This window comes from Apis laboriosa, unplaced genomic scaffold (assembly GCF_014066325.1).
Source record: "Apis laboriosa isolate Shangri-la unplaced genomic scaffold, ASM1406632v1 scaffold104_cov149, whole genome shotgun sequence".
NCBI classification, from domain to species: Eukaryota; Metazoa; Arthropoda; class Insecta; order Hymenoptera; family Apidae; genus Apis; species Apis laboriosa.
In genome coordinates, this window is record NW_025220694.1 from 2,468,641 (window position 1) to 2,491,043 (window position 22,403).

The following is a 22,403-nucleotide window of genomic DNA, read 5'->3' on the forward strand; positions in this document are numbered from 1 at the left end:
AACTTCGCTCTCGAGTATTACCAATTTAATTAATTTCCAGCGAAGTTACATTAAAAACATCCTCTGAACCGCATCCTTTGATCTACATCCTCTATACATACATACATACATACATACATACATACATACATACATACATACATACATACATGTGTAACCTAGAATTCGATTTAACATTTCCAAACGCAGACGCAAATCCCTTTCGCATTTCCAGTAATTCGTAATTTTCAAAAGCGCCTAAAAGGGAAGGGTGATCAGGTAGTTACGCGAGCGTTGCATTCGTTTATCCAAAATGTTGCGTTTCCTAAGGCAGAAAGGTTTCGATGCGTTGGAAATAAGAGGATTGAAATGGACGCGGTTATGAACGCGCCCGTCATTTTGTTCACGGTTGTGTACACATGTACATCTACTCTATCCTGGACGCCGCAGGATTTTCTTGTCGACGTTTTCGTCAAGATCACATAATGTAATTCCTCGCCTTTCCTCTTCTCTTCTTGCTGCGCACAGAATTTTCGATATTCGCGAAACGGAGGAATGAAATTGAAATTTCGCTTGCCACGAAGGGAACTCTATTTAAAGGGGAACGAGGATTTGATCAAGGAAAATGCAAATATCACGATTTCTTTTGATCGTTTGGACAAATTTCTTTTGATTTTTTTTAAATATCTTTCAAATTAATGTTTTGGCAGAGCAAAAATTGATCAATTAATTATTGTTACGGAATAATTTTGGATTTTAAATTTAACTCGTTATTTGTAAATTCATTTCAAATAAAATATAAAAGATTTATTTCAAATTTTTCGAAAAATTATTTCAAATTAATCGAAAATCTTAATAAAATTATGATTTTGTTTATTCTTTTTCTGTGAATCAAAATACATCGATATTTTATAAATCGAATTATTTGTTATACATTGAGATTTTATTAAATTATAAAAGAAGTTAAATTTATTATGGAATATTAATATATTTTTTTAGAAAAATATCAAAATTTATTTATTAAGTTTGTGTTAGACGAAGAGAGAAAAGAAAAAGAATAAAATTGTCTCTGTTATACTGTCGCATTCTATTCTCGCCTCGCTTCATTTAATCCGAAAAATTGCTTGCAACTTAGTAAATAAGCTTCAACTGGACATTTTTACACCAACTATATATGTTTTGAGTTCTAAAACTAAATCTTCAAAGATGTTCCATAAATATATATTATGAGAACAGTATCTCATAATAACTCAAATTTATAATTAATTAATATAAATTTATAAATAATTAAGAAAGAATAATTAGATTTATTTTGAAACATAATTTACATAATGTAACTTTCTATTTATTTATTGTGATCTTGAAGTGAAATTCATTTTTAATTTTGACACATTAATTTTGAATTATATTCTTTATTTAGAAAATTTTATATTATATTAAAATTTTATATTTATATTATCGCATGTTATATATGACATATTATCATATGTTATCGAAAAGTAACTTTCTTTTCTAAAAATTTTTTAATATTTTTGTATTTACTACTAATATTAATTATAGTAAGAAATTTATATTATAATTATTGTAGAATTTAATTATTTAATGGTTGTTCATTTGAAGCATAACCATTAAAAAAAGAAAACAAAGATATATTGATCATAAATTTTTATTTTGCAAAAATGTGTTATATTGTTTCTATCTTATCGCCCATGTTACTCTTTTAATAGTATAATAAAATGACACGCTTACCGTGTCAATCTCTTGATGAATCTCTTTCTTTTCTCTTTTCCTTTGGTGTACCTTCGTATTTCTGTAACAAAAATAAGAAAAATCTTGTTAACGAAAGAACAAATCATATTGAATTATACATAATTGAATAATTAATAATAGTTTTATTTCTTAATTGTATTATTAATGTATTATTATCATGGTAACAGAATAATAAAAATACATATTATAATTCCACCAGCTCTCTTGACTTACCGAATACTTCCTCTAAAAGAATTTTAAAAAGGATTTTCGTCGTTTAGATCTGAACAGGGTGATAAGTGGCGCCTTTTGGAATTCTGTTGCACGTGCCTCCAGCGACGAAAAAATTAGACTCGTTTCCTCGCGAAATTAGCAGCGCGATAAGTCGGCCGGCGGAGAAAAGGAGTTATTTTGACTGAAAAATCGGCGAGCGACTAGAGAGAAGTCCGGTGGAACAAAGGGCGAAGATAATACAAATGGAAGAAATGGTATTGTGCATTTTGTTCCGGCAAGAGGACTTATTACCAACTTTGCTTCGTTTTGTTCTTATTTTGGGACAAAAGATGTCAGGTGGGAGGACAGTAAATAGATCGAGAAATGGACGATGAAACGGGTTTCATATTTTCATTTGTTATCTTTAGTAGCGCGCCATTTTTATTCGGGATTAAAATTTTATAATATGTAAATGTTGAAATTTAAAATTTAAACATTAAAATTATATATGCAAATTCGTAGCAAAATATAAATATCTACTTTTGGTTTAAATTCAAATTCATATTAAAATTTTGAAATGGAGAAAAATTATAAAATGAAATTGAGATTGATTAAATTTAAATTAATTATATGAATTATATAATATAAATTATAAATTTATTATTATGTATATATTTTTAAATTGAAAAAAATTGAAACATCAGAAATTGTAATATAATTTTATAATTTTTTAATTTTATAATTTTTTTCTAATGGCCAATTGATTCTTTCGTGATTGTCATATCTATAATAAAAATATTTAAAAATAAATTATAATGTTTTATCTATTAAAACAAAGTATATTTATATTAGATGTTAATAATGAATATAATAGTTTAATTTGCAAAAAATTGCAAAATTTTTTTGCCTATCCAAGAAATAAATATTTTTTGTAAATTAAAAAATTTAAAAAGTCAAATAGAAATATATTTGATAAAAGGTAGATAGAATCGATATTTAATAAATAATAATAATAATATAAATAAGTTTAATCGATTATCTATATTTTCCATATAAATTAAAAATTTTCGAAACTATGTATTAATATATATTCGCTCTCGAAAATTATAAAAGAAGATATTTAAGAATGTCGTTAAACTATGCAAGAGCGTTAAGATTGAAATAAGTATAGAATGTGAGTTTCAAAACTCATTTTCTGATGTTTCAGATATTGAAATTCTTCTTGAGTGGAATTTTTGATAACATAATATAATATGATGTAATATAATATGATGATAATTTTAATTTTGTGGTGAATATTATTTATATATAATATAGCTCTATGGAAATATGGATTAAAAATTTTCGAAATTACGTGAAAATATATTGGCCCTCGAAAACCATAAAAGATATTAGAATGTATGAAAAAGAGAATTAAATATTTTTTGTTAATAATCGAATAAACATAATCAAAAAATTATTTTTTTATTATTATTGGTAAGAATTATTGTTCATATTGCTCTCTCTTTTATGAAAATTCCTAAAAAAATAATTTATTTATATTTATTATATTTATAATATATATATTTATAATATTTATAATATAATATATATATTATATTTATGATAAATAAATTATAATATTTATAAGTTATAAATATATAATATAAATAACATATTTATTAATATATTATTATATTATGTATTTTTATAAAATGATATATATTTTTATAATATATATAGATAATCTATATAATATATAGATAAATTTAATTGAAATTTATTTTTCTTTTATAACATAACTTTATTAGTTTATCTAAATTTTGAACAATTTAATTTAATTTCTTAAACGAAATATAAAATTAAGAATCATATTATTATTTCTTGCTTTATTTCAATTTAAATTTAAATTCGTTTTTTTCAAATCAAAATTTTAAAAAGATTAAAATTTAAAATATATAATTTTCTTATATTGAAGTTATATCGAAAGAAATCGAAACATTTAAATTTTATTTGATATTCATTTTGATTAAAAAATATTTCAAAATTCAAAAGAAGACGCGAAATATAATATATTTTACAGATTTATTAAAAATAGAGTATTGATAAAAAATCGATATTGTTCAAACCTGTAAAAAATAGATCGAAACATATTTTTATTGATCGTTTCATTCAGGAAGCGAACTGCGCTTGTTTTGATCAAAGCAGTACGGTTACAATCGTGGTAGATACAATTGGAAACGTGTACAGCCATGACAGACGATTTTCGTTTTATTATTCTGTCGCTAGTTGAGGTATTCAACCATCAAAAAATGATGTACTCTTTGTTTGATTCAATGATTATTGATTATCAATATATCGAACCAATTGAATATGTATATATCTTTTTTGAAATTTAAATATTCATAGAAATTTCCTAACTTGATTCTATAATAATCTAAAAAGAAATAAGTACTTTATTATTTGTAGGAAATTTTCTTCTGTTCAAAATATTTAAAAATATCGAAAATTTAAATATTTCGCATTTCGAAAATTTTCAAAAAATTATTCATTGTCACTCGTTTTGAAGAAAATTGAAGAACTATTTCTTGGTTTAATGGTGATATTTTATAATAGTAGGTTTCATAATGTTGCAAATGATTGTCAAAAAATAATACTGATTGTAAAAAAATAAAATATATTTTATTGAAGACAAAATAATTTTAATTATTACAATAATTGCAAGCAATATTAATTTATAATTTATAAAATGTATTCAAATAATATAATAATAAAAAAAAATTATTCTACAATCGTAAAATAATTTTATAACAATAACAAAGTAATCATTTTTTAATATTTGAAAGCAACATATTTATAAAATGGTGCGAGCAGTGATGTCAAATATTATAGAAAAAACCGAACAATTGCATGAAAAGATTTATAATATTTGCTCAAATAGTGTGGATTTCTTTTACCAGAAAAATTCGTTCATATGTTTATTCTGAATTTTCGCTCTTTTTTTTCATTTATCTTTTTCTATTGGCTTTGAATTTTGATCGAACCATGGGATTAAATTTCGACTTCACTATTTCATCAATTCCTGGTTCTCAATTTTCGTACAATTATCCAACTTTTACTATATAATAATATGCAATATCAAATTCTGATGAACTGAATTCAAACTCTGAAAAACTCTGAAAAATATCTTATGGAATTTTAATTATAAATCATTAATGTAAAAAATTTTATATTCGTGATATATGGATATTTTTAAAATATTTATTTTTAAAAACTGTTTTTCGATAAAAAATTAGATAAATTCAGCAATTTTTTTTTTGATTCTTTATATAGTATCTCAAAATTTTGTCTTTTTAAAATAAAAACTAATTATATTTTATAATTAAATCATAAAATATCTGTTTCTTTTTTTTTTTAATTAAAATTCAGCTACAAATATTATAATAAATGAAATTATGAAAACGTGAAAACCTATTAAATCCATTACATCTCAATGTTCCATTACGTAATTCAGATCAGCATATGAATCGCAGAATCGATAATTTCACTCCATTCTCCCCATTATATTCGTTATCTCGACACATTGTTAAATAATTCTATGAGAATTTCGATTGAACAAATGAGTGGGAAGATAATAATTAAAATATAATTCAATAATGATTAAAACCGAAAAAAGGCGAAAATTAGAGAAAACCAAAAATATAGATGGCAAATGAAAGTTTAAAATAACTATTACATTTTTGATAAGTTATCTTATTATATTATACATATTAAGTGAATTTTTTAATTTAAAAATACAATGTAATTGGATATATATAATAATTTTTTTTTATAAAACTTTCTTTTAAAGTATATTATCAAATGGAAATATTTTATATTTATGTGCAAATAAATATGATATTTGATCATATTTTTGTTAACGAGTTAAATTTTTCAATTGTATTAATAAATACAATTTTAATTATAAATTTATAATTTATAATTTTTTAATTTATTTCAATAACTTATTTTATTATATATTCCAAAAATAATATTCTCTAATTTTCTAATTCTCTAATTTCGAATAATACACAATTAATCTCAGTTCATTATTTATTCATATACATATTTAATTTATTTTTTCATAATCCTAGTCTTAACTTAACCTAATCTAATCATAATATTATACTGTATTATATTGTACCACATACATGTATTTTAAATATTATATTAATTAAAATAATAATACATGTAACTTTAATAAAAACTTATATGTATATATAATATGTATATATAATATAATTTATATTTATATTATACATAATATAATGAATTATACATGGAGTAATTTTTTTTTATGGAAATCAATTCTCAAAGCGTTTTTTTATAAATACTATTTTGTCTGAAATACTATATTTTTACAACACGATGATAGAATACTAAAATCTAAACATTTTGTGATTTTAAATTTTAAAATCTCGCATCATTATAAAATTATATTTTTAAAAAAATGAAAAGAAACTTTAAAAATTCACTTCATCCTTTTCAATAAAAAAAATACTCAATTAAAAAAAATTAATTTTCTGATATAAATATATTTTATATAATCACAACAATATTTTCGTGACTTATACATATCGCAATCTGATATTTTTATCCATGTTAATAGTTTCATTTACATAAGTGTATACTTTCGTGAACTATTGTATCTCTCAGATTTTCAACCTCCCAAAAGATAAAAACAATCTGCTTGATTGTTCGTTTAGTTAATTTAACATTTATTCTCTTCACAATTCATAACTGTTTGCGAACCTCGAGATTTAACGATTGTTTTCGTCCATTATCATCGTGCAAGTTCGCAAATTGTTTTCGAACAAGCCAACACATAAGAAGCGACATTCATTTGATAACACCGTTATTAAATTTTTGACTATCTCAGTATATAAAGATAAAAAAAAAAAAAAGAGATGGAACGACTTATATTGTCTTTGTGCCCGCATAAAAAGATCCCTCATCTCGAAAAATATTACACGCGTTTCTGGTGTCCGTCACCGGTTACCACGTTTGAATTAAAACGTAATTTTACCCTCAAGGAGAAAGAGAGAGAGAGAGAGAGAGAGAGAGAGAGAGAGAGAGAGAGAGAGAGAGAGAGGAAAAGCAAGAAGGGTCCGTGTCGTGGAAAATCCGCGTGGAAATGAAAAGTCTGGTAAAACGGAACATTATACGTGCAAATGGCGGCGTTAATAGATGTACACGGGGCGGAAACGTCATCAACGCCACGGTTATCCAAATGTTTTTCCCTGTTTTCCGCGCTGAGCGCAATCCTTAATGGCCGGGGAAACACTTTTATTTAGGGTCTCGCGGATCTAAAAATGTTTCTTCGTTAATCCCGTTCCTTTCTTTTATTCCCAAAGTGTATCTAGGAATTTTCGTTGAAGGATTTGCGTAAAATATTGAGATATTAGATGCGATGGAACGTGGTTTATGATGATAGAAATTGAATATTTTTCCTTCTTATTCGTTTCCTTGTATTGTTCGTAATATTTTTGAAACACTTTTACCAGTCTTATTATTTTCGATCTTTTAATTTTTGAATATTGTTATTTGAAAAATTTGAATAATTTTTTTTTTATTTTTATGGAATGAGATATTTACTTAGAATGAAAATAAACTTTTTAATTTCAATTATTTGTTTAGAGATTAATTTTGATGGTGGATAAGGAAAATGTAGTAAATAAAGTTAGTTATTCAGAGAAATAAATGTTCTAAAAATTATTAATGGTTTTTTTTCGATTTCGTTCGTTTTACTGGAATGTGAGAAGTGAGAGAGAAAAATATTTCTGAGATAAATAACGTTTTGTTTTACGATGCATATTAAGAATTTTAGAAATCTGTGCGTGCTTCAAAAATTGGAATTTCAATTCCAGATGAGGATTACTTTGCGATAACTAGATGCACAAAATGCAAAAATTGGCTGAGTACTATTATAATTGTCTAATGTTTAATAATATCAATGTATTTTTAATTAAACACCATTAAACATCAAAGAATTAATAAATAAAACAAACAATAAAAACAATAAAGGTATTTAATAGAGGAAAGATTAAAAAATATTTTTAAAATAATATAATAATAAAATTAAAATATTGTTCCAATTAATGTCGTTAGAAAGATCAGTTATTTGTTTATAACAGTATATAGTAATTATTCTTTTTTTATTTTCTATTTTATTCATTTATTTTATTTCTTATTTTTCAAAAAAATGTATTTCATTTTTGTTATAAATTGGTTGTGTTGGATGGGATACGGATATTCATAACTTCTTTGAGGTTTTCATAGCTTGGATTTTTATGATCTTTTATTAAGGCACACATGCAATATCAGTGAGTTTTCTGATTCCTGAAAGAAGTTAATGCAGTGCTACGTTGGAAAGCAAAATTCTTTCAAATTCATACTGAAAGCTTCAATAAAAGATATTCGTGTATAAATATAAACTACAATATTATTAACTTTTTCTTAAATTATATATAAAATATGATAATATTATTACAATATTTATACAATAAAAATGCCAAGCTTATATACTACAGATGCTTTAAAAATAAAAAAATAATCCTTAAATTTAAAAATAATTCTTTTTAAAAAATAAAAATAACAATCTTAAAAGTATATTGATTAAAATTAATCAATTATTAGCAAAATTAAAAATTAACAATTATTTGATATCCTATTTATGAATTTTCGGTAATTTCTTTTCTATAAATATATCAATAAAATTGGAAATATGTATAATACTATATTATACTATATTATTATTATATTATTATATTAGAGAAATTACATATCTAATGTTTTACATTATATGCATTAAGTTTAAGTTTTGACAAAATACAAAATGAAGCATAAAATAAAATTTAAATTGAAACAAAAAAATGTTTAATCATCCATCAACATTTCATATAAACTTATTTCGATTTAATATTACATATGATTTGACATTTATTTTCATATATTGTTATATATATATATTTATATAGATAGATTATGTAGATAAAACAAATATAGTTTCATCATAAGAAGATTCACCATCTTCAAGATATCAAGGCAAAATTACACTTTACACTTTGAACGTGCATCACGGATGATTCATCCATAATAAATGTGAAAGATGAAAGGAGCATATATAAGGAGTACACTATAGTTCAAAAGTTTGAAAGCAGTTTGTTTTGTGTTGGTAAATAAAGTTTTTTATTCTATAAATTGAGTGTGAGCTTTTAGAGCTATGAATGCAATTTATCAAGAGTATGAATAAAGAATCTTAACTTTATTTACTGATTACTAGACTACAGATTTTTATGCAAGCAACATATTTTTCTATATCACCTATGTTTTACATATTTTTCATAAACGATATACACGAATATATTATATACTTTTTTTTCCTGATATTAATTTTATTTACATAATAATCGAATATTATAAATAAATTTAATCATATTTTGAATGAAACTTTTGATATAATATTGAAAGCTGGAATAATACTGAATAGTTAATTTTGTAGAAGCAATATAAGGATATGATATATCGAATATGATATTGAAGCAATATATTACGTGACGTCTTCTAGAATATTTTCTTTTTTGATTCTTTCAGATAAACAATTTATCAAAAAAAAAAAAAAAAAAAACATGAAAAAACTTTTATATAATATTTTAACTTTTATTAAATATTTTATATAATATTATAATTATATATAAGTAAATTTATATAATAAAATTATTAACATTTTGCAAATTTTATATAAAATTACATATTGAATATCTAAACTTGTTTTAGCTGTATAAAAATCAGCAATGTTCTACTAATGTTTGGACGAAATGCAAATGTTTATATCTTTCATTGTACATAAATCATTTATGATAGTGAAGCGTGAAATCTGATTTTCTTAAAACGAATCTCAAGAAACATAATACACTTGTTTATTTTGGATATTCATTACGGTTTTGGAGATTCATGAACATCGAATACGAAAAATGAAAACTGGAGTACACTTATATTTGTTCAATGATTGAATTCAATTCATTAGTTTTCAAAATATCAATTAGTTCAAATTATTTCTATTTTGGCCTATATATCCTTTATTTAATTAAGTATTAAGATAAATCCAATTTTTTACGTATATATGCTTTTTTATTTGTATTATGATAATTTTCAGATATTCAATTTTATTTTAAAGATATTTATAATTTCGATATATCTTTAAAAAATATTTTCATATATTCATCTTTCCATGGAAAGATATTCTCAATTTTTGCTAGCACAAAAGTGCATAAATATTTGTTATTCTGTTCATTTGTATTGAACAAGTTTATATCTAGTCACTACTGTTTCCCTATGAATGAATCGTCCATCCTATTTATCAAAAGAAATTGATTCATCAGTCATTTTGAATGTTCACTTTGGATGAAATGCGGATGAAAACAATGTTTTCTTTTTGTACACACATGAATCATCCGTTATGTACATCCAAAGTGAAAAATATTAATTTTATTTTTTTGTAAATTTTATCTTTTTGATTTCGATCACTTGAAATGCAAATAAAAACAATATTTACGCTATACATGAATTATTCATGATTAAAAACATGAAGATTGAATACTTCTAATCAAAGTATCACTTTCGTAATACGTTGTTTCATCCAATCTCTCTCTTAAATATGTTTCGAAAAAACTCTCATCTCATCCATCTTGCTCACTGTCATTCTCGAGTTACCCCTCAAGTTATCCAACAACAATTCTCTCACTATTTTTCATCATCTCATTTACAATCAATCTTGCACCAAAGATGTATCCCTCAAATTACCAGTTTGCTCTTCAAACGAATCAACTTGTACCTGGAATGGCCAATTTTTCGGCCGAAAGTACACTCGAGCAAGAAATGAGAGCATTGGAAAAGCGTTTGGAGAGAGGGCGAGGGTTGTTGGCGATGTAAATGCTACGAAAAACACTTAACAGCCTTTTTCATCACTCTTCTTCCCCGCTGTTGACGACAACTTAAGGAACGCTACTTGTTTACTTTAATCTATTTCGATATTAAGGTGTACCAGTCGTTTTGGGAAAATTATTCGTTGCAACGTTTAACCCTTTACACTCGAGAAGTGATTAATTCAGTTTATGTAGAAATTTGTAAGAAGGTTCAAAGACAAAATTGAATATGAAAATAAATATTATTTGAGCTTCGTTAAACGTAGCCTTTGAGATGTAAAATTTGATAAAATGTTCAAGATGAGTTTTGAAATGTGAATTTTTAATAAATGTTAAACGCAGTCTGATATGGAATAAATAGAATAAAAAGAAAATAATTTAAGTTATAATATAATCTTTTTATCAAGAACAAAATTGGATAAAGACAATTAGTAATTATACATAATAATAATAATAATAATAATCAATGCAAATGTATGTACAATAATACAATAGTAAAACCAATTATATACATTGGACAGATATATCAGAAAATTTATCTTAGATAGAAAATATTTAAAAAAAAATATTTGTTTCTTTTGAATTCACAGTAATAAATATATTTTTTAAGATTTCTGTTAAATACTTTCTGTTTTTCCAATGTTTTTTCTGTTTTTTTTCAAAATGTACAAATTTCTGATTTATTATACTATTTTTCTATTTTATATTTTATTATTATTTTATATTTATTATTATATATTTTATTAACATTTTATATTTATACATTATATATTTTCAAAAATTATAATATTTTTAATGAACATTATATTGGATTTTGTGGAAAACTTTTTTTTAGATATTTCTTTATCATTTAAAATTTTATTGTTAGATTTTTCGTGAAATTGCATGAAGAATATTTTCTTAATTGTCGAAAATTTATTTAGCATCAATGATGATAATTTTTCAAATATAATCCTTAATATTTATTTTCTTGATAGGATTGTTTTGTTTTTTATGAAAAAGATCCATATTAAGTTTTAAGGTTAGCTTAACAATGTTAAGTGATTATTCAGGAGTCATTATTTCATCAACTATGCCTCTAAGAAATATATTTACTTATAATTGAATAATAATATTTCTTTCAATAAATATATAAAAAAAATGTTTCTAATATAAGAAATAAGTTCTCGCTGAAAATATTTCTTTTGTCGACACTTATTTTGAATTTTTTACATCGTAATAGAAGTCTTGTTATGATAAAACAAAAATTTCATTTTGCGGTTTTATAAAAGAAATTCAGAAAATTGGAGGGTTAAAGTTTAAATGTCTTTTTCATTTTTTTTAATTAATTTTGTAATTCTACGCAATGAAATAATAAAATTTTAAATGTATATGTATACGTAAAATATATTTTTTCGTATTTCTATTAAAATTTTAAATTTTAATATTGTATTATTCTGTTGTAAAAAATATTCTTAAATGAAATCAAAAAGATTTTTTTTCCAAAACAATTTATAATTCTATGTATTTTCATTAAAATTAAGATTTTGAATATCTTATAAATTTTTCTAGAAAAGATAGTATCTAAATACTTTTCTAAGTGACTGTAAGATAGATAGAGAAAATAAAAGAATAAAAGAATCTTTTTTTTTTTTTTTTTTTTAATTGTATTCTAGCTATACGATATATTATCAATTTTAAATTTGTAATTTTAATTGTAATTTGTAATTTGCAATTTTAAATTTCTTATTTTAAATTCTTTCATTAATACCCATTTTAATCGACATTCATATAGATATCTGTGAATACTCATTGTAATCGGCTTTCAGAGATTAATTCTAATTGCACAATATAATAATCGTTTTAATTTTGAATTCGACAAAATATATATTTTGTAGAAAGTCTTTTGTACAATAAACGTATAGGATATAAAACGAATATAAAACGTTAAATATCTCAAAATATATGTAATAGATATTAACACAAATTTTAAATGTGTTATGATGAAAAATTATACTTAGAATAGACGTGTATATAATAAAACAATTGTGTATATAGAAAAAAATAATTTTTTTTTTATTGATTTAAAGTTATGATATAAATATTCCCTTTGCAAGTAATTGTTTTTTTTTTATAAGAGATATTGGTCATTTAACAATTTTAAGCTTTTAATTAAAATTTAAAATTTAAATTCAAGAAAGCATATTCGAAGCAGAGTAATATTATAATCAACAGAGAAAATTCGATAAAGAATATTATTGCTCTTTGTAAACAAATTCAAATGAAAAATTAGTGCAATGCGCATGAAAAATGAATAAAGAAATAGTTTATATTATTATCATAATTATAATAATAAAATAATTTTTAATTTAATAAAAAAATCTAATAATTTTATTTTTAACTTTTTTTTATACATTATATAATTATAAGATTATTTTCATTTAATTTCATTTGTTATTAAAATTTAGTTTAACAAATATTTTAATTTATTGATTTAATTTATTTATATTCATGTTACAATTAATTGGAATCAGGAACGGGGAATAAGACATTTTTTCGCTCCTTATTTATTATCAAGATATTAAAATACATACGATTATAATTATCAATAATATCAGATAAACATGTATTATAGAATTTAGATAATTAATATAAGAATTTTTATTGTTAATCAATCATTTCCAAAGTCAGTCTAGTCTCATTCACAGACACAAAAAACAAATTAAATATTCATTATTATTTCCACGAAAAAAAAACAGAATTATCTGCAAATAAATCCTCTTCTACGGAAAAAGAAAGAAAATGTTTATTCGCTTTAATAAAGAGATCTACTTAAAAGACACTCCATTTCCTTGTACCTCGTAATGAAACTTATTTACTAAAAATTCTCCAATCCAGAACGATCCGCTTGAAATAATTAAATCATGGAGCAGTATCGCGCGAATGTTCACCATGTTCAAGGATACTTTCTTCTTCTGGATCTTCTAATGCGGGATACGTGCAAAGAGATTTCTCTGGGAAACGAGATCTTCCGCTCGGCCCGGATAAAAACGAGTCCGCCGGATAAAAAACGAGGACTCACATTAGGAAGTCGAACATCGTCGTCTGCCAACTGGACATCTCTTGGGTACGACGATATTTATTTAAGAGTTGGCCTCGAATTTCCGGATGATAATTAATTTATCTTGGAATTTAATTAGGAAATAAAAGATAGAGGGAGGGGGGGAAGGGAGGAAGAAGGAAGGGAGAAATGTTCTGAGTCGTCGCGACAGACGATAAAAATATATCGATTTCGGCTGATTGAAACTTAAGCGAATTTACTTTTGATAAAAGGTATCTAAAAATAATGGAACTAAGCCTTTATTAAGCTTTTATTAAAATCGATTGAAATTTTATTGTACGTGTTATTAGATTAACGCGGATATGATATAAGCAATCTTTACTTTTTTTTTTTTTATTAATTTTTTATGCTACGTTAAAAGTAGGTAATTTTATCGTTAATATTAGATTATACTATATTGAAATTGAAGATAATAATAAAAACTTTTTAATCTTCAGATATGATTGTCTTTCAAATTTAAATAAATTAAATTTGAAATTAAAATAAATTAAATTTTATTTCTATTTATTATTAAAATATTTTAAGATTTTAGAATTTACGCTATTTCGATGGCCAATTTCGAGTTTTCGAAATTTGAAGATAAGATTTTCTTTTTAAGCATATATATTTTTTTAATGAACTTGATATTCATTATAAAAAATTATTAATTTACGTCGAAAAATTAGTTAAGATATTTTAATTTTATAAAACTTACTGTATGAAAGATAAAGAACATGTGACGTGATAATTCGTTCATGCTTTCCTGGTCTTTTATATAATGAAAAAAGATAATTAAAAATAATAAATTTATGATTCCTTTTATAAAGAATATTGAATATTGAATATTTATATATTCTTTGTGCATCTAATTATAAAAATAATTATTTACATCAAATTATATGTCTTTTAAAATTATTCAACTATTAAGTGAAATATTTTTCGGTACAATTATTATTTAAAAAATAATCAAAATAATTACGTGTTTTATTATATATATATGTTTTTTATACAATTGCATGATATACAATATATACGATGTACATATACAATGAATGATAATATAATTTTTTATAACAGATTTTTTCTATTTAATCTATTATCATATATAAAAAAAAAATTAATTTTATATTAAATTGTTAATAATTTAAAAAAAAAGCGAGGTGAATTTGAAATTAGAAATTCTGGCACATCACAAAGACTTTATGTATTTCTTTAAACATATACTTATATATGCATATACAAGTTATTATATACGTATAATATTTAAATATACATATATCCTATATATTATTTTTATATAAAGTATAGTTATAAGCTTATATTTTATATAGTTTTATTCAATCATTATTTATTAAATTTCGAAGTTTTGAAAAATTACACATTTTCATTTTTTTACTTTAAGAATTTAATAACTGACACATCGATGGAAAAAAATAATTACATATATAAGATTTATATATATATTTATATATACATATATTTAAGATTTATTATAAATAATAAAAAGATTAAAAATCCCAATTTCACGCATAATCGAAAATAATGTAAAATTTTTAATCTTTCAGTATCTCAAATTGTGAATGTATATATGAAATATAAAATAATGTATATGTGAATATAATATAAAATTATTTATGTATACGTAGATGTGATATATGGTAACTGTGAAATCTAAAAAAAAAATCTAAATATCTACATGTCATTTGAGAATCAACTTTTATTGATTAAATAAATTATTCTTTTAAAATAATAAAATTTATTCATTTATGAAAGTCGACAAAATTTTTATACTCCTAATAAAATAAAATCAAATTATTCATGCAATAATAAAGCTACTATCCATCCGAGTTTCCTGATTAAAAATTTAAATTAGAATTTGTTCTAATTTTTAAAATAACCCAAAGAAATTTTTTTCTATAGTGATTCGGATTTTATTAAATATTTGCATTTACATATTACATTATATGAAATACAATTCATATATGTAAAACAATTTATAAAATTTTATTATTACTTTCGTATTGATTGATCAATAAGATTATTTTGGTTGATTTTATTTTACTTATATGTTAACCTAATAATTAGAAAATATTTTAATGATTGATAATATGATCATAAAATGATCATATTTTTTTTGATAGTTTTATTTGATATTATTTATTTAATATTATATTATAGTAATATAATAATATTTTAATAATATATCATACATAATCAATAAATAAATATCATAAAAGTTGATGTATAAAAATATCAGATTGAAAGTTATATTTTATTTTAGCAATTTAAGAGATAGAGTGAAAAAGTTTTATCTTCATCATACTGTTATCGTTTCGTTTCATCCAATGCAAATTTTTGTAATTTTTATTTTTATTTTGATCTTTATGAATATATTAATTTTCTCTATATAAATTTTATATACAGTATATAAAAATAAAATTTTTCCTTTGTATATATAATTTTATACTTTACTTCTTAATTATAATTGTAACTTAAGCAAATTTTTGTCTTTAAATATTTAATCTAGAAAAAAAAAATGAAACTTAATCCGGGGTTAAAATAGAGAAAAGTTAAACTCTCTATCCTAAGTTAATAATTTTATAGATGGTATAGTTTTATCTACAGTAAAAGAGACCACCAATATCGTCGCATGAAAAACGAAATCAGATCCAAGGAACCCAACACGATATACCTAAGAGGCAGAGCAGTAGAGAAAAAAAAAAAAGAGAGAGAGAGAGAGAGAGAGAGAGCGAAATGTTTGTCCAATGGTTCGATCGCACAACACGGCTGGAGGTCTTAATTTACCGTGGGGGAAAATCCCCTGATCCTAGTACACTGGCAACACTACGCTTCACAGTTATCTCCACCTCTTGTATTTTTCTTAGCGGCACGCAAGAAAAGACATTACCCGGTTCCTCTCCATTTCCCGGCTAATCAACAGCGGAAGACAGGTTGGAAACATTCGTTTCCCCGATCCACACACATCAGCACGACTGTGGTATTCGCATCAAGATTGAAAATTTATTCCATCGGCCATGAAGAAGCAAGAAAATCGTAGAAGGAAGCAAAAGTTTGTCCGACGTTCGATACGATGGTTGGTAACCCTCGTAAATCAGGCTTATCGTCAAGATCCCGGATTCTTGAGCTTAAGTAATACAAAGTATGGCTTATTACGCAGGGTGCTAAGCCTGATGCGTAACTGTAGCTGGATGCGTTTCGATTTACGAAACGCGAGACGATCGATAAATTACCGACCGGTAAAGAGTGTTCTCTCTCTTTGCAAATGGAGCTTAATCGATTGATATATCTTTCTTTGACGGAAATGTAGAATAGCGTAAAGAAAGTTTCAATCCCTTTCTATTCTGCTCCAGTTTACGCAACCCAATCGTATTTTTGGATCAACGTCACTGTTTTGCATTGAATTTTATTAGGAAAAAAGAAAAAAAAATATGTGCCCAATCGTAAATCAAAATGTAATTAATGATAATTGTATGGTAATTGTATAAGTATAATTGTATAAGTATAATATACTTTTATATTTTATACTTTTTTATTAGTATTGAAATATTATTGATATTCGATTGTTTGGAAATTTTTTTTATATTGAAAATTTTTATTATTCTTTTGATATTAATATTAATATTGTATTTGTATTGTATTTTTCTTAATTTTCTTATTGAAAGTTATTATTAGAGATATTATAGGCGTTTTTTATTAACGATAGTAGCTTAGCATTGATACGATTGCACCGTTTTATTAATCTCAATGTTTTGCTGATCAAAATACTATTGACTGCATCAAGATAACGAGTGTTTAATTATTTCATCTTATTACGAAATATATGATATCTTATTCATATGCAAACAACTAAAAGTTGTTATGTTATTTTGAAAAATTGAAACTCGTTTTTTTTCAATCAACATCTGCCCGACTATTATGCTGTAAGACATAAGAAGCGACTACACGAAGGATATTTATTCTGTGTCTTATTTTTTTATTGTGTCTTAATTAATGATTTTAACTAATTAATTAGATTTTAGAATTTGAAATTTTTCGAATAGTTTTGAATCTACGCAAACGATGAAAAATTCATTTAATTCAAGCTATCCAAAGATTTGCAAATCTTGATTTCCAAGATTTATTAAAAGTTCTAGATTTTGAAATTTGAATGCCATTCACAATTGATATAATTTTAATCACTTATAATAAATAATAATAAACGTAAAACTTCTTAAAAACATTTGATCATCTTGAAGATTTGGAAATTTTTAAAGTCTTAATAGATTCAATTATTTACTTTTTCATTTTTGTTCTTAAGTCAGAGTCAGATAACTTCGATTAATTCTTTAATTTTCTGATAATAATTATAAGATTTTAAATTTATCAAAGTTTTCAAGAATTTTTAAATTTCAAATCAGATTGAAATAAAAATTTTCTGTTATTTTACAAATTCAAATAATTTGAATCGTTCCATATCCTTACTTACAATGTAATTTTATGACGGATATGACATTTTTTGACGATTGCGTGATGTTGACCTTAAATGGATGATAGTTGTTCTGGCATATTGTCGATACCGATGAACTGTCAATCAGATCAACGCTGTCAAATGGACGATAAGTTTAATTCATAGATCGTACAGACCATGGAATTATTAAATGTCTTGTTCTCTAATTAAATAAATAGAATTCTATCCATTATTTTTGTTAATTCTGATTAATTTATGAATATTTTTGTTTTTAAAGTAATGTAAGTTTAATGTTAATATTGCTATGGATATGTTGTTAAATAAGAATTTTTCAATATTAACGAATAAACTATTCAACTAATTTTGATATTTAAAAAAATAATAATTAAAGAAATAATGTTAATATTATTACATTGTTCCATAAATATCCTTTTCAATACAACCAATTTATGAAAAGAACAAAATACATTCTTTTAGAAAAAGATTAACAGCCACTGAAATTATTCAATATGTATGAAACGAGAAAAATATTAGGATCATATTGTGTATTATCTATTTCTAATTTTCTAAAAATTTTGTAATATCAATTATCAATATATTCATACACTCTTATTAACAATGATGGTGATCCTGGTGTACAAATATTATACTAAATTATATCTAAGAACTGCATCGATAATTTTTTCGCTGTGAATAATAAATTCGTCAATTTTTATCGTACACATTCGACGAATTTTATTATGCACTGATGAATAACACACGAGATGTACATAATATAAGAATATGTTAATAGTACTATATATATTTTCAATATTATCAATTAAAAATAGAACGATATTTTAATTTTTTTTTGTATCTTATTCGAAACAAAAATGTCTTTTCCCTACATTGTATTCGAGACGATTATTGTCAACGCACTACAGAATCTACAAAAGATAGCTATATTTTAATTGATTGATATTCGACAAAGAGGAAAGATATGAAAAACACTTCCGCCGAGGATTACATCACTATTCTTTTATTAAACAGAAATACCAGCGGTCTGCCGGAAATACGCAAGAAAAGGCCATGTGTTATTCGCGTTGCGCACCGGAAATATGAATCTTGACACGAACAACTTATCGCTGGAAACAGTGGCCTTTTTTCCCCTTCCAAGTGTCGTCTGTCCCTCACCAACAAGAAATTACAGATTCTTCGAGAGGTCGGTCTTTCACCGTCTTTCGGGATACGTTGTAGAGACAGGTGTATGGAAGACGATGGAAAGCTTTTACGAAAGGGAACAAAGGAGAACTCGTAACTGTGTCAACCTTATTTATGTTACTGTAGGACCTGCAAATGGAACTGTTCGCGATATGAGGACGTTTTTCAAACTTGTTGTGTCTGAAGGTATATACTGGTGAACAATGAAAAGATGTTCTGGTAAGTTTATAACTAAGAAATAAATAGCGAGTAAAAATGTCGTTTTGCTGCAACTGTGTAACGAAAATTGTAGTTTTTAAATTAGTTTTTAAATAACTGTCTAATTAGTCTCTTAAAAATAAAATTTTATTCGAGAAATTAATATTTTTAGAACTAAAAGAATTTGTCATAATCTAAAAACATTGTTTATATATATGTATCAAATTTATTCTGTTAGATAAAAAATCATTAAGGTTATATGCCAACAAAAGAAATTAATTTTTGTGAATTTTTTTTATTTTTTAATATTAATATTTTTGAACAATTTATTAATATTTTTGAACAAGAATTTTTTTAAACTTTTTTTTAAAAGTATATGTTTTTAAAGTAATTTTACTTTTGTTTGTTCAAAAATATTCTTTTTTCTTTTAATAAAAATTATAATCGTGATTTCTTGATAATTTTTCAGAATCATATCATTTAAAATTAAGAATTCAAAATATTTGTTATTATTAGACAGTGGATTTTTATGTAAAATCAAATTTGTGTGAAAAATGAACTTCAAATAGAAATTTATTTTATTCTTCAAATATCATAAAATATACTATATTTTATATTTTTGCATGTCTTTTGCATAAATGCAGAAAAATAACAAATAATTATTATGTTATATTTTTATTATATTATATTTATATTATATTTACATTGTCTTATTTGAGACAATTCTAATTATTAAAAAGATATAATAATAAAAAGAGATATAATAATTAAAAAAGAGATAATAAGGAATAATTGATATTTGAATATTTCATAAAGTTACTGTGATTTACTGAGATAGAATTACTGAGTTAGAAGATTGATTTATAGAAATAAATTTCGGCTTGCAGAGAATTCCAGATATATATCTGGACACGTAACAAATAATTATTAATTAAAATAAGTCAGAAAGATATTTCGACTAAATATTTATTAAAATTTCACAGCAGAAGAGATGCACAAAATTATAACTTTTATAACTTATAGTCTTTTTCGAATTATAAAGATTCAAATGATCGAAATTCGATTATATCAAAAGTAATAATTTCACATCATGCGATCTAACTAATCCTTTGTTAAAATTTTAATTCCATCTTTTTTACGCAAAATCATCGCGAAAGGAATTATAATTTCACTTTCAAGATAAAAATGGAGACACTAAGGTATAAAGAGGTCGCGATGGTCGCATCGGCGTCACCACTGGTCGTAAAAAGACCGAGGAGAGATTCGAAGAACCGGCGACATTCCGGTGCTCCTTGTTGCATAAATGCTCACGGAGACACTTTCTAAAAGGTAACTGCAATTATTTAAACGCATCCGCGCCGCATTGCATAATAATCGCGACCCGAATAAATTCGTTCATCCAACAAGATGCTGGAAGCCCTTGTTGAAAAGACTGAATAGTTATGCAATGTCTCAAGGTAAATCGTTTTATATCGGTCGTTAATTACGAAGATTTATAAAAATAATGAAAACAGAATCGATGCAGTTTTAATTAATATTTTCCCGATTTTTATGATCGGCCCGTCTGTTCGACGATACGTAATGGTTTAATCGGGACTTAAGAGTAACGATAATCGTTTGCAAGAAATAATAATAAAATCGATTTGTGTCGGATTTTCATTGGAAGTAATGAAAATATTTCTTGTTTCATAATATATGGGATATGTGGGTTTTAAAAATGATTTTTATTTTGCTATTGATGATAATTTTTCTTGCGAAATGATTCAAGTCACAACTTTAAGTAACATCTTTGATAAGAATTTTCATTCTACATTTATTTATGCAAAATTTAATTATAAAAAAAGATTCGAAAAAGTTTTAAAATTTTCTCATAAATAAATATTTTCTCATAAAAATACTGTTCAATATATTGATATAGAAAGTGAAATTTTTAAAAATATTCATATTGTAATATTCATTTTGATGAGAAAAAAAAATTTTTTAAAAATATAAATTTTTAATTTGAAGGTTATAAAATATAAGAACAAAAAGAAAGTTTTTCTATTATAAAAAAATGTGTTTAATAAATATTTTATTTGTCAATGTTATAAAAAATATAAAAAAAGCCCATAATGAATAAATATTGATTACCATAATTCAATGAAATATAATAAAATTATTGAATAATATTTATTTATATTTTTAATAATATCTATATTTTTTATTTTATATAAATATACGTATTATTAATATACATTGTTAAATAAAATATAATATAATATTACATTGTTAAATAAAACCAATTTTGGTAGTTTTATTTAATCTTTGAAATCTTTTCTAATAAATTTTCTTTTCATAGAAACAACTTGTTTCTATGAAATTTTTATTAAATAAATTTTAAAATATTCACAAATGTACTTTTCGAAAAAAAATTCTTAATGATAATTAATATTTCCATACAAATTTCTCAAAATATATATATATAAGTTCGAAGAATTTTTAAAAAAATGAAAGAGAACTCTTTATTTAATTCAGTTTCAGATTTAATTGAATTTTAATTTATTTTATTTTATTAGTAGAATAAAATCTGTTTTAT

General features: G+C 23.5%; 1 protein-coding gene across 5 annotated transcripts in view; it reads right to left on the minus strand.

Annotated features, from left to right (window-relative positions):
- LOC122717162 (ankyrin repeat domain-containing protein 50-like) overlaps window positions 1-22,403 on the minus strand; it is a 320,332-nt gene that overhangs the window by 140,489 nt on the left and 157,440 nt on the right. For all 5 annotated transcript variants that reach the window (XM_043941340.1, XM_043941250.1, XM_043941166.1 and 2 more), the window contains exon 3: window positions 1,729-1,789. The gene's annotated coding sequence lies outside the window, so the exon portion shown is untranslated. The remainder of the gene's footprint in view (window positions 1-1,728; window positions 1,790-22,403) is intronic.